The sequence below is a fragment of the Amblyomma maculatum genome, chromosome 7 (genome assembly GCF_055883805.1).
Source record: "Amblyomma maculatum isolate TAMU_Amacu chromosome 7, ASM5588380v1, whole genome shotgun sequence".
Lineage (NCBI taxonomy): Eukaryota > Metazoa > Arthropoda > Arachnida > Ixodida > Ixodidae > Amblyomma > Amblyomma maculatum.
Genome location: NC_139350.1, coordinates 17,511,596 through 17,521,371, shown reverse-complemented (window position 1 = coordinate 17,521,371; position 9,776 = coordinate 17,511,596). Strand labels below are relative to the sequence as shown.

Below are 9,776 nucleotides of genomic sequence, written 5' to 3'. Positions count from 1 at the left end.
AGATCCCTGAGATGAGTTTCGCGTAGAGCGTACACACCAATTTTGTCATTCTTCAACTGCTATTCTATCTCTAGCCATTTCGCTCTTTTTCTGCCTCCTTGCATGTTGATGCAGCTGATCCTAGTGTTAAATTTTTTTACTTTTTTTTCTCGACCTTCTCCCTGCTATTTTGGGGGGCTCAGCCTAAGTTATTACGGTTTCTTCTGCTTCACTTCTAACTACCTCTGTGCATGGAGTACTCACGGACCTCCTAATATATATATATATATATATATATATATATATATATATATATATATATATATATATATGTATAAGATGAGGTAGGGGCGCACAAACGAAAACAAAGGTTTATTTCCGACGTTTCGGCCGGGGCCCGGCCTTCGTCAAGGAATGCGCAGAGCAGCCTATGCTTTCCGCTTAAATACATGCGCTATCGAAGGACATGTGACAAGTAGTGACACTGTAATGACAATAGAATAAAATGCGCGTAAAACCACAATTAATACATTGTCAAAGAGGCTATATCATTTCATAATGGCGCGTGTGGCGCTCATGCAGTACATTTTCGGCGTGGCATGCAGATACATAACAATTCGACACACATTGTCCGCTCACATGCGCACAAGGTAATGATTAATGCGTATTGCATCTTTTAAGATATTACCAGGAATCATACATAAGATATGTAATCATCTTTTGCACACAAAATAAATGCAAAATCCAACACACGAGGAGCAGTCGCTAGTGAAACATACAGAGAAAGATATTTTATATGCTGACATGTAGAAAGTTCAATTAAAGTTTACTGGAGCACTCTTTTGTATCAAAAGCAAATACATGTAAAAACGTAAACATAGCATGTCATGCACCTTCACTTCAATACTAATCACGCGTCTTGGGAAAAAAAGATATTTTCCCTAGGTTTTCATTGAGACCAGAAGTAACTGCATTGAATTTGTAGATTAAAAAGGATTCTCGGACCTCTCTTTAATGATGAGATATAAATCCAGATTCCAGTATTGTGGCTGTAATGTTGTCAAAAGAATGGCCCGAAATCGCGACATGTTTGGAAAGCGGAAGGTTAGGCAAGCTTTTAGCATGTGATCTGTGGTTGTTGAATCGTAACCGGAACGGCAGTTCCGTCTGTCCAATGTATTGGAGTCCGCACACAGAACACTGGAGCAGATAAATGACATTGCTACTGTCGCAAGTGAAATTACCCTTTATTTTACAGTAAAAGTCTGATGCTGTGCTTTTTACTACTGTAGTAGTGGTCATGTGATCGCACACCTTACAACGTGGCTTTTGGCAAGGGCGGCAGCCAGTTGAAAGAGGGTTAGTCATTTTAGATGAAGTTAGCAAGTCGTGCAAATTTCGCGACCTTCGGTATGCGACACGAGGTGGTTGTGGGAAGATTTGGGTCAGGCGAGTGCTCTGCATAAGAATATTGTGATGTTTTCGGAGAATGCCGTTAACATTTGGTGCTGACGCGCAATGGGTTAGCACTAAAGTGGGGTTCGGTGATTGTCGAGTACGTTCATGTGAGCTAAGAAGATCTTTGCGGTCCATTACATCGGCGCGTTTTATTGCGTCGTCAATAATTTGCGTTGGATACCTTTGTCTTGTTAGGGCCTCACGCAGTTTCCCGCAGTTGTCAACGAAGTCGGAATCTTTTGAACAAATTTTTTTAAAACGAAGTGCTTGGCTGTATGGTATACTTGTCTTACAGTGCCTTGCATGGCTGCTCTGGAAATGGAGGTATTGATGCCTGTCAGTCGGTTTCCTATAAAGTTTAGTTACAAGTTTAGTGCCAGACAAGGACACTGTTACGTCCAAAAAATTTATCGACGATGCCGAATATGATTCTGTAAAAGAAATGGATGGGTGCACGCTGTTGAATCCTGCTATAAAGGACATAAGTTCTGATTCACCGTGGTGCCAGATGAAAAAAATATCATCTATGTAGCGCTTGTAATAAAAGGGTTTTAAGCTACATCTACCAATGAATTTGTCCTCAAGTAGTCCCATGAAAATGTTGGCGTAATTTGGGCCTATCTTGGTTCCCATCGAGGTACCGCTCACCTGTACAAAATGATCCCCATTGAATTCGAAATTATTAAACTGTAGAATGAGCTTGAGCAGGACTGCCAGAGTGGAGGAGTCGACCGGTTTTGTAAATGATAAATCGTCGTATGCGTCGAGCACCGCACGGATGCCATCTACATGGGGAATATTAGTGTACAAAGAAGCTACATCCATCGTCACCAGTAGGGAGTCATGAGGAACGTCAAGGTCGATAATATCTGTTAAGAAGTGGTTGGTGTCTTTTAGGTATGACGAAAATGTGGGCGGAATGATGTTGATTATGCTGTCGACATAGCGGGACAAAGGCTCAGTAACCGTTCCAATGCCTGACACTATTGGACGGCCGGGGTTTCCAGGCTTGTGAATCTTGGGTAAGAGATAAAATCTCCCTGCGATTGGGCTGAGGGGTACTAACGAGTGGCTTGCCTTTTCGAATAGTTTTCCGTCTTTGACAAGTTCAGCTATGCTGTCTATTACAATTTCTTTATATCTACAGGTAGGATCAGCGTCCAAACGTTTATAAAACGTGGTATCATTAAGTTGCCTTTCTGCTTCAGCGATATAATCACTTTTATTCATGACTACCACTGCTCCACCTTTATCTGCGGGCTTGATAACAATATCATGCCGGTTCTGCAGTGAATCAATATACAATATCAATCAATATCAATCTTATACATATTTCTGGATCCTGGAAGACTTTTATGAAATATATATATATATATATATATATATATATATATATATATATATATATATATATATATATATATATATATATATCAGGGAAAAGCTTCAAAACAGATTTAGCGATAGATAAACAAAGACTTCGCCGGAGCACTTGCGACAACTTGCTAGTACAAAACATTTATTTACATTATGTTAATGCTGACTGTCTGCAGGGCGCGTCATCTCTGCTCGGCACCCGAGTCGCACCTAGCTCCCTGCGCTTTGTTTTCGCCAAGTTGCCAGTCGTCGTCCTCCCTTCTCTCCGGGTCGTGCTTGCAGCTGCCTGTGTCCGTTGTTTCTTCAAGACCCGCTCGATTTCTGGAACACGCACGCCCGTTCCGGAGATCCGCCGCCGCTCCGAGGCGTGGACTGCGGCCAGCGACGCCATCACCCCAGGTGGTGATGGAGGTGACGTTTATTAATTAATTAGAGTTTTGGAACCACAGTGTGGCTCCGCTACATGGTCGGCGTGCCTAGTCCAGCTCGCTCTTTGCCGTCCTCGAGTCGTCGGCCTCTGCGCTGCCTTACGCTGGGGTGGCGCGTTCGCCCTATGGTCACAAAACTGGACACACCACGCACAAACATGAGCCATCTCTGTGTGCATTCTCGGAGCCAGTTTCGGGGAATCCGTTCGCTACAGATATGCCACTAGAGAAAAAAAAGTGAAAAAAAAGTCTCTATAATGAACTTCGAAAATGTGCAGTGACTTACGCCGCGTACAAAAGGAACATACAAGAGGAGAACGGCGGAGGAAGTGTTCAAACCACGAGAAAGGCATCGACATCAGCCGAACTATACCCACTGCAGGGCGAATGCCTCTCACATAATTCTCCAACTAAACCGATCCTTTCTAGCAGCATCCACTTGACCCCTGCAGACGTCCTACTCCTAACCTTATCCTCCAACCTAATTTTCTGCCGCGCGTTGCTACGCTTTCTTTCCCTTGGAATCTAATTGGTTACCCTTAGCGAAGATGTCCGACCCATGCCCATTTTCTTCTTGATTTCGACTAGAATGCCATTCACTTTGCACGCTGCCTATTTCAAAATGTTACGCCATCCACATTTCGTACTATACCTTTCTGCGTTGTCATCAACTAAAGTAGTCAGAACCTTTTTCGTGACCCTCAAGTTACAGCCCTATTGATGAATACCGATAGGATGCAACCGTTTTAATCTTTCCTCGTGAGCGATGCCACTGCTAGCGATGATCTGCAAGTAATTACCAAATGGGATGCATCCCCATTATATTCCCCTCGTTAGTTACCATTAATGACCCGGATCTGCGGGTACTACCTATTCCCAAAGTAGGCATATTGTCACGTAGTGGTGACGAGGTCGACGACACAAATGAAGGGGCGATGATTGCACTAAAGAAACTCTTTATTTGGGCTGACTTGCGCCCGCAAAAGAACTAAGCAACTCGGCGGCGGCGATAGAAACAAACGCGCTCGTCGATCGTCGAACAAAGAATGCTCGTCACACTCAGTTTCAGTTTAGTCGTTCAGTCGTGTCCGACTCTTCGTGAGCCTATGGACCATGTCACGCCACGCTTTCCGGTCTCTCACTATTTTCATAACATCACATAATTTCATCTGCAGTGCCTCGAGGATGCCATCTAACCAACGCGTTCGCTGCCTACCCCTTCTCCGGCGACCCTCAACCTTTCCCAACATCAAATCTTTCTCCAGCGACTCCTCTCTTCTCATCAGATGACCAAAGTAGCTGAGCTTTAACTTTAAAATTTGACCCTCCAATGAGCAGTCAGGGTTTATGGTCGACAATATCGACTGATTTGATCTTCTGGCAGTCCAAGCAACTCTCAAGAGTCTTCGCCAGCACCACAATTCAAACGCCTCAATTCTTCGGCGGTCAGCCTTTTTCACAGTCCAACTCTCGCATCCATACATCACAACTGGAAAGACCATAGCACGAGTTATACGGATCTTGGTTGGCAGACTAATGTCCTCGTCACACTAGGCAACGCTCAATTTAATGGCTGCACAGAACAATCTAGATAACGTCGCAAACAGCTACCAGCACGGGCTGGAACATTGTGGAAAGACACATGAGTGGCCAGAACCTTCGAGACAGATCTCCGTGCGCTTTGCGCTGCAACAAAACTGATAAAGGTGTGACTCGCGACATCGAGCAGTTACAAAGATTACGGAACTGATACGCGGTCCAGAATCAGAGTGATAAGCCTGTATGCCGGCGGCTGTTAAAAAACAACAAATACTGTTTTGAAGGTTTCGCGGCATTACTCCCCCTTAAAAAAACATCGCCTCGATGTTCCAAAACAAAGAAACTTACACATAAACACTGCAAAGTTTAAACACCACAGATTCTTTAACGCGCGTAATATGTCTTCAGCCGTACAACATGTACAATTTCTGGGCGTGATCGTCGCCGTTGTGATGCTGATGTTACGTCGGGAATGACTTCATAGTCCAGTGGTCCGACGCGGCGAAGGATTTTGTATGGCCGAAAGTATCGACGCAACAACTTTTCACTTAATCCGCGACGGTGAATTAGTGTCCAAACCCACACTTGGTCTCCTGGATTGTACTCTGCGTGGCGTTGTCGTAAATTGTATCGTCGGCTGTCGGTGCGCTGTTGGTCTTTAATACGCAGCCGTGCGAGTCGTCGGGCTTCCTCTGCACTCTGCAGGTAGGCGGCGACGTCAAGGTTGTCTTCGCTGGTTACGTGCGGCAGCATTGCGTCGAGCGTCGTCGTGGGCTCCCTGCCGTACACAAGCTTAAACGGGGTCGCTCTGGTCGTCTCCTGGACTGCCGTGCTATACGCGAAGATCACGTACGGCAAGATGGCGTCCCTGGTCTTGTGTTCAACGTCGACGTACCTAGCGATCATGTCCGCGATCGCTTTGTTCAGGCGCTCCGTAAGGCCATTGGTCTGGGGATGGTACGCAGTTGTTCGTCGATGGCTTGTGTGACTGTATTCCAGGATGGCTTGCGTCACCTCTGCCGTAAACGCCGTTCCCCTGTCTGTGATGAGCACTTCTGGGGCGCCGTGTCGCACGAGAATTAGTTCGACAAAAAATTTGGCGACTTCTGCGGCGGTACCATTTGGTATTGCTCTTGCTTCGGCGTAACGGGTAAGGTAGTCAGTGGCCACGATGATCCACTTGTTACCCATAGACGAAGATGAAAAGGGGCCGAGGAGATCCATCCCAATTTGTTGAAAGGGCAGGATTGGGGGCGAAATCGGGTTTAGTAGTCCTGGTGGTCTGATCGGCGGCGTCTTGCGTCGTTGGCACTCACGACAAGTCTTCACGTAGTGGGCAACTTCGGCAGGCAGTCGCGGCCAGTAATACTTCTCCTGGATTCGAGGCAACGTGCGCGCAAATCAGAGGTGGCCTGCTGTGGGCTCATCGTGCAACGCGTGCAGAATTTCTTGCCGAAGGGTTTTAGGCACTACGAGAAGCTGCGCGGTATTGTTAGGTGCGAAATTCTTCTTCACGAGGAGGCCATTGCTTAACGTGAAGGATGATAAATGTCGCCTGAACACACCAGGAGGGGAAGCGGTCTTTCCTTCCAAGTAATCGGCCAGCGCTTTGAGCTAAGGGTCTGATCACTGTTGTTCTGCGAAACTGCTGGCGCTTACCGGTCCCAAAAATGCGTCGTCGTCATCGTCCTTCGGGGGACCATCGACCGGTGCGCGGGATAAGCAGTCTGCGTCGGAATACTTCCGGCCCGACTTATAGACTACAGTCATGTCAAATTCTTGAAGTCGTAGGCTCCATCTGGCAAGGCGGCCGGAAGGATCTTTCAAATTACCCAGCCAGCAGAGCGCGTGATGGTCGCTTACCACCTTGAGTGGTCGGCCGTATAGGTATGGACGAAACTTAGAAGTGGCCCAGATGATTGCAAGGCACTCCTTCTCGGTCGTAGAGTAATTGACTTCGGCTTTTGTGAGGGATCTGCTAGCGTAGGCGATTACTTTCTCCTGCCGGCACTCTTCTGGACAAGAACGGCTCCTAGGCCCACATTACTCGCGTCGGTGGGAATTTCGGTCTCGGCGTTTTCATCAAAGTGGCCAAGTACAGGAGGGAATTGCAGGCGGCGCTTAAGTTCGTCGAAGGCTTCTCCTTGCGGCGCTTCCCATTTATAAGGTACGTCAGCCTTTGTAATCTGTGTCAACGGTTTGGCGATCCGCGAAAAGTTTCTAACAAATCGTCGATAATAAGCGCTCAGCCCAAGGAATCGGCCCACAGCTTTTTTGTCGGCAGGCGGTGGGAATTTTGCGATTGCAGCTGTTTTCTCCGGGTCTGGGCGAATACCGTCCTTGCTAACGATGTGACCTAGGAACCGGAGTTCTTCGTAGGCGAAGTGACACTTCTCTTCTTTTAGCGTTAGTCCCGATGACTTGATGGCTTCCAGCACTGTCTGTAGTCGTTTTAGGTGGTCTTCAAAGTTTGACGAGAAGGGAACAACGTCGTCCAAATATACCAAACAAATTTGCCACTTCTAGCCTGCCAGGTCTGTGTCCATTACTCGTTGATACGTGGCTGGTGCGGAGCAGAGGCCAAATGGCATCACCTTGAACTCATAAAGGCCGTCCGGTGTGACGAATGCGGTCATCTCGCGATCTCTTTCGTCGACCTCAATTTGCCAATATCCGCTCTTCAGGTCCATCGATGAGAAGTACCTTGCATTGCAGAGCCGGTCGAGAGTGTCGTCGATGCGGGGAAGCGGGTAGACATCCTTCTTCGTTATGCTATTCAAGCGGTGGTAATCAACGCAGAAGCGAAGTGTGCTGTCTTTCTTCTTGACCAAAACGACTGGTGCCGCCCAGGGGCTGTTCGATGGCTGGATTACGTCATCACGCAGCATTTCCTCAACTTGATGGCGAATGGCCTGCCGTTCTCGCGGCGATCCACGATAAGGGCTTTGGCGCAGGGGTCGGTCGTATTCGTCCGTTATAATGCGGTGCTTGTCCAGTGGTGTTTGTCGTACCTTCGATTATGACGAGAAGCACTCCCTGTAGTTACGGAGAAGACTGCGAATCTGGTTTTTCCTGCTGTGTGTCAATGCTGTGTTGATGTCAAATGTGGGCTGACGGAATTGGTCCGGTGCGTCTTCCAGTGGTTGGTCATGGAGGGCGAATACGTCTTTGAGGTCCGCTAATTCGTCGAGAAAAGCGATGGTCGTGCCCTTGTTGAGATGCCGGTATTCTTCAGTGAAGTTTGTTACCAGCACCTGAGCTTGTCCTCTCTGGAATTTCGCGATGCCTCTTGCGATGCCGATACCTCGTTTCAAGAGCAATTGGATATTTCCTTCGACGATGCCTTCAGCGGTTTCGATGTCTGTGCTACCTACGCTGACGGCGACGCTTGATCGGGGCGGCACGGTCAATTCTCCGTCGAGGACGTTTAGGGCGACGTGTTGCGTCGAAGTCGTCGTAGCAGGTATGGCTTTATCTGTAGAGAGTTTGATGAGCTTGGATCGGAGGTCGATGATAGCACTATTTTCATTTAGGAAGTCCATGCCTAAAATCACGTCGCAGGAGCACTGCTGCAAGACCACAAAGCTGGTGGGGTAAGTACGCCCATTTACGGTTATTCTTGCAGTGCATCGTCCCGATGGAGTACTCAGGTTGCCACCTGCGGTGCGAATCAGCGGGCCATCCCATGCGGTGGTAACTTTTCTGAGCTGAGAGGCTAACGATCCACTAATGACTGAATAGTCAGCTCCGGTGTCTACTAGGGCAGTGACCCTGCGACCGTTGATATCAACTTCAAGGTCACTTGTTCGCGTCCTCGCATTGCACGTGGGCCTTGGCGCCCGATCTCGGCTCCGTTGTTTCTTCAGATCACGGCCAGGGCATACTGTTGTAACTTCGCTGGACGGCGGTGTCGGCTAGCACTCTGGTCATGTCGTCGAAGTCGTCGTGTGGAGCGGCGATAAAATGGTTGCGTCGTTGTTAGTGGTCGTCGGCGGCCGAGGATCTTCGTATTTTCGCCGTTGAGCAACCTCACCTCCAAAGGTTACTGCCTTTAGTTTCCCCTACGGGGGCTAGGAAACCGTCCTTGCACGTAACCGCGGCCCGGTGACGCAAATCGGGTATTGTACGGTGATGGGGAGTGTGACAGACGCCTTGGCGACGAGTGCTCTCTGCTGTGCAGGAAGTCATTATTTCCTGTGGTCGCTCGCCAGGACGGGGTCGTGGAGCGTCGACAGCGAAACCACGAGGCCGATCCGCCTGTACGGGCAGTGACGGAGGATGTGTCCTGCCTCACCAAATGGAAACAGAGCGGTCGGTTGTTAGATGTCCTCCAGGCGCCGCACTTCCTGGGGCTTGTTGGTCGTTGGTAGGCTTGGCGGGCGGGGGCCAAGGGGCGGTTTTCGGGAACAGGACGGTAGCAGCGAGGGCTCGGAAAGTCATCACGTCGGGGCGGAGGGCGACGTAATGCACCGGCGTAGTTCATCGCTGTTGCCTCGTGTGCTGGAATAGTCGCAGCCGTCGCTTGAGGAACGCACAACGCCTGCTGGACTTCTTCACGGACGACGTCCGCAAGCGTCGCCACCTGCGGTTGTTGCGATGATGGCATCAGTCGGCGGAGCTCCTCTCGCACGATCTCCCGGATGATGTCCCGAAGGTTCTCTCCGCTTGTAGAAGCGCTGGGGTAGTGGATTGAGCAATCCGGCTGAAGTGGTTGCTCGTAGTGGCGCATCCGGGTGTCCAACGTTTTCTCGATGGTCGATGCATCACTTTGAAATTCTTCCACAGTTTTCGGCGGGTTCCGGACAAGCCCCGCATAAAGCGACTCTTTAACTCCTCGCATTAGGAATTTCACTCTCTCACCTTCGGTCATGTTAGGGTCATCGCGACGAAACAGGCGTTTCATCTCCTCTACGTAGACCAAGACGGGCTCGTTTGGTAGTTGAATTCTTGATTGGAGGAGGGCCTGAGCTCTTTCTTTTCGGACAGAACTTGTAA

At 48.8% G+C, this 9,776-nt stretch overlaps 1 pseudogene; it reads right to left on the bottom strand.

The window, feature by feature from the left end:
- Positions 1–885: 885 nt before the first annotated feature.
- On the bottom strand, positions 886–3,205 carry LOC146182760 (uncharacterized; annotated as a pseudogene).
- Between the last annotated feature and the right edge of the window lie 6,571 nt (positions 3,206–9,776).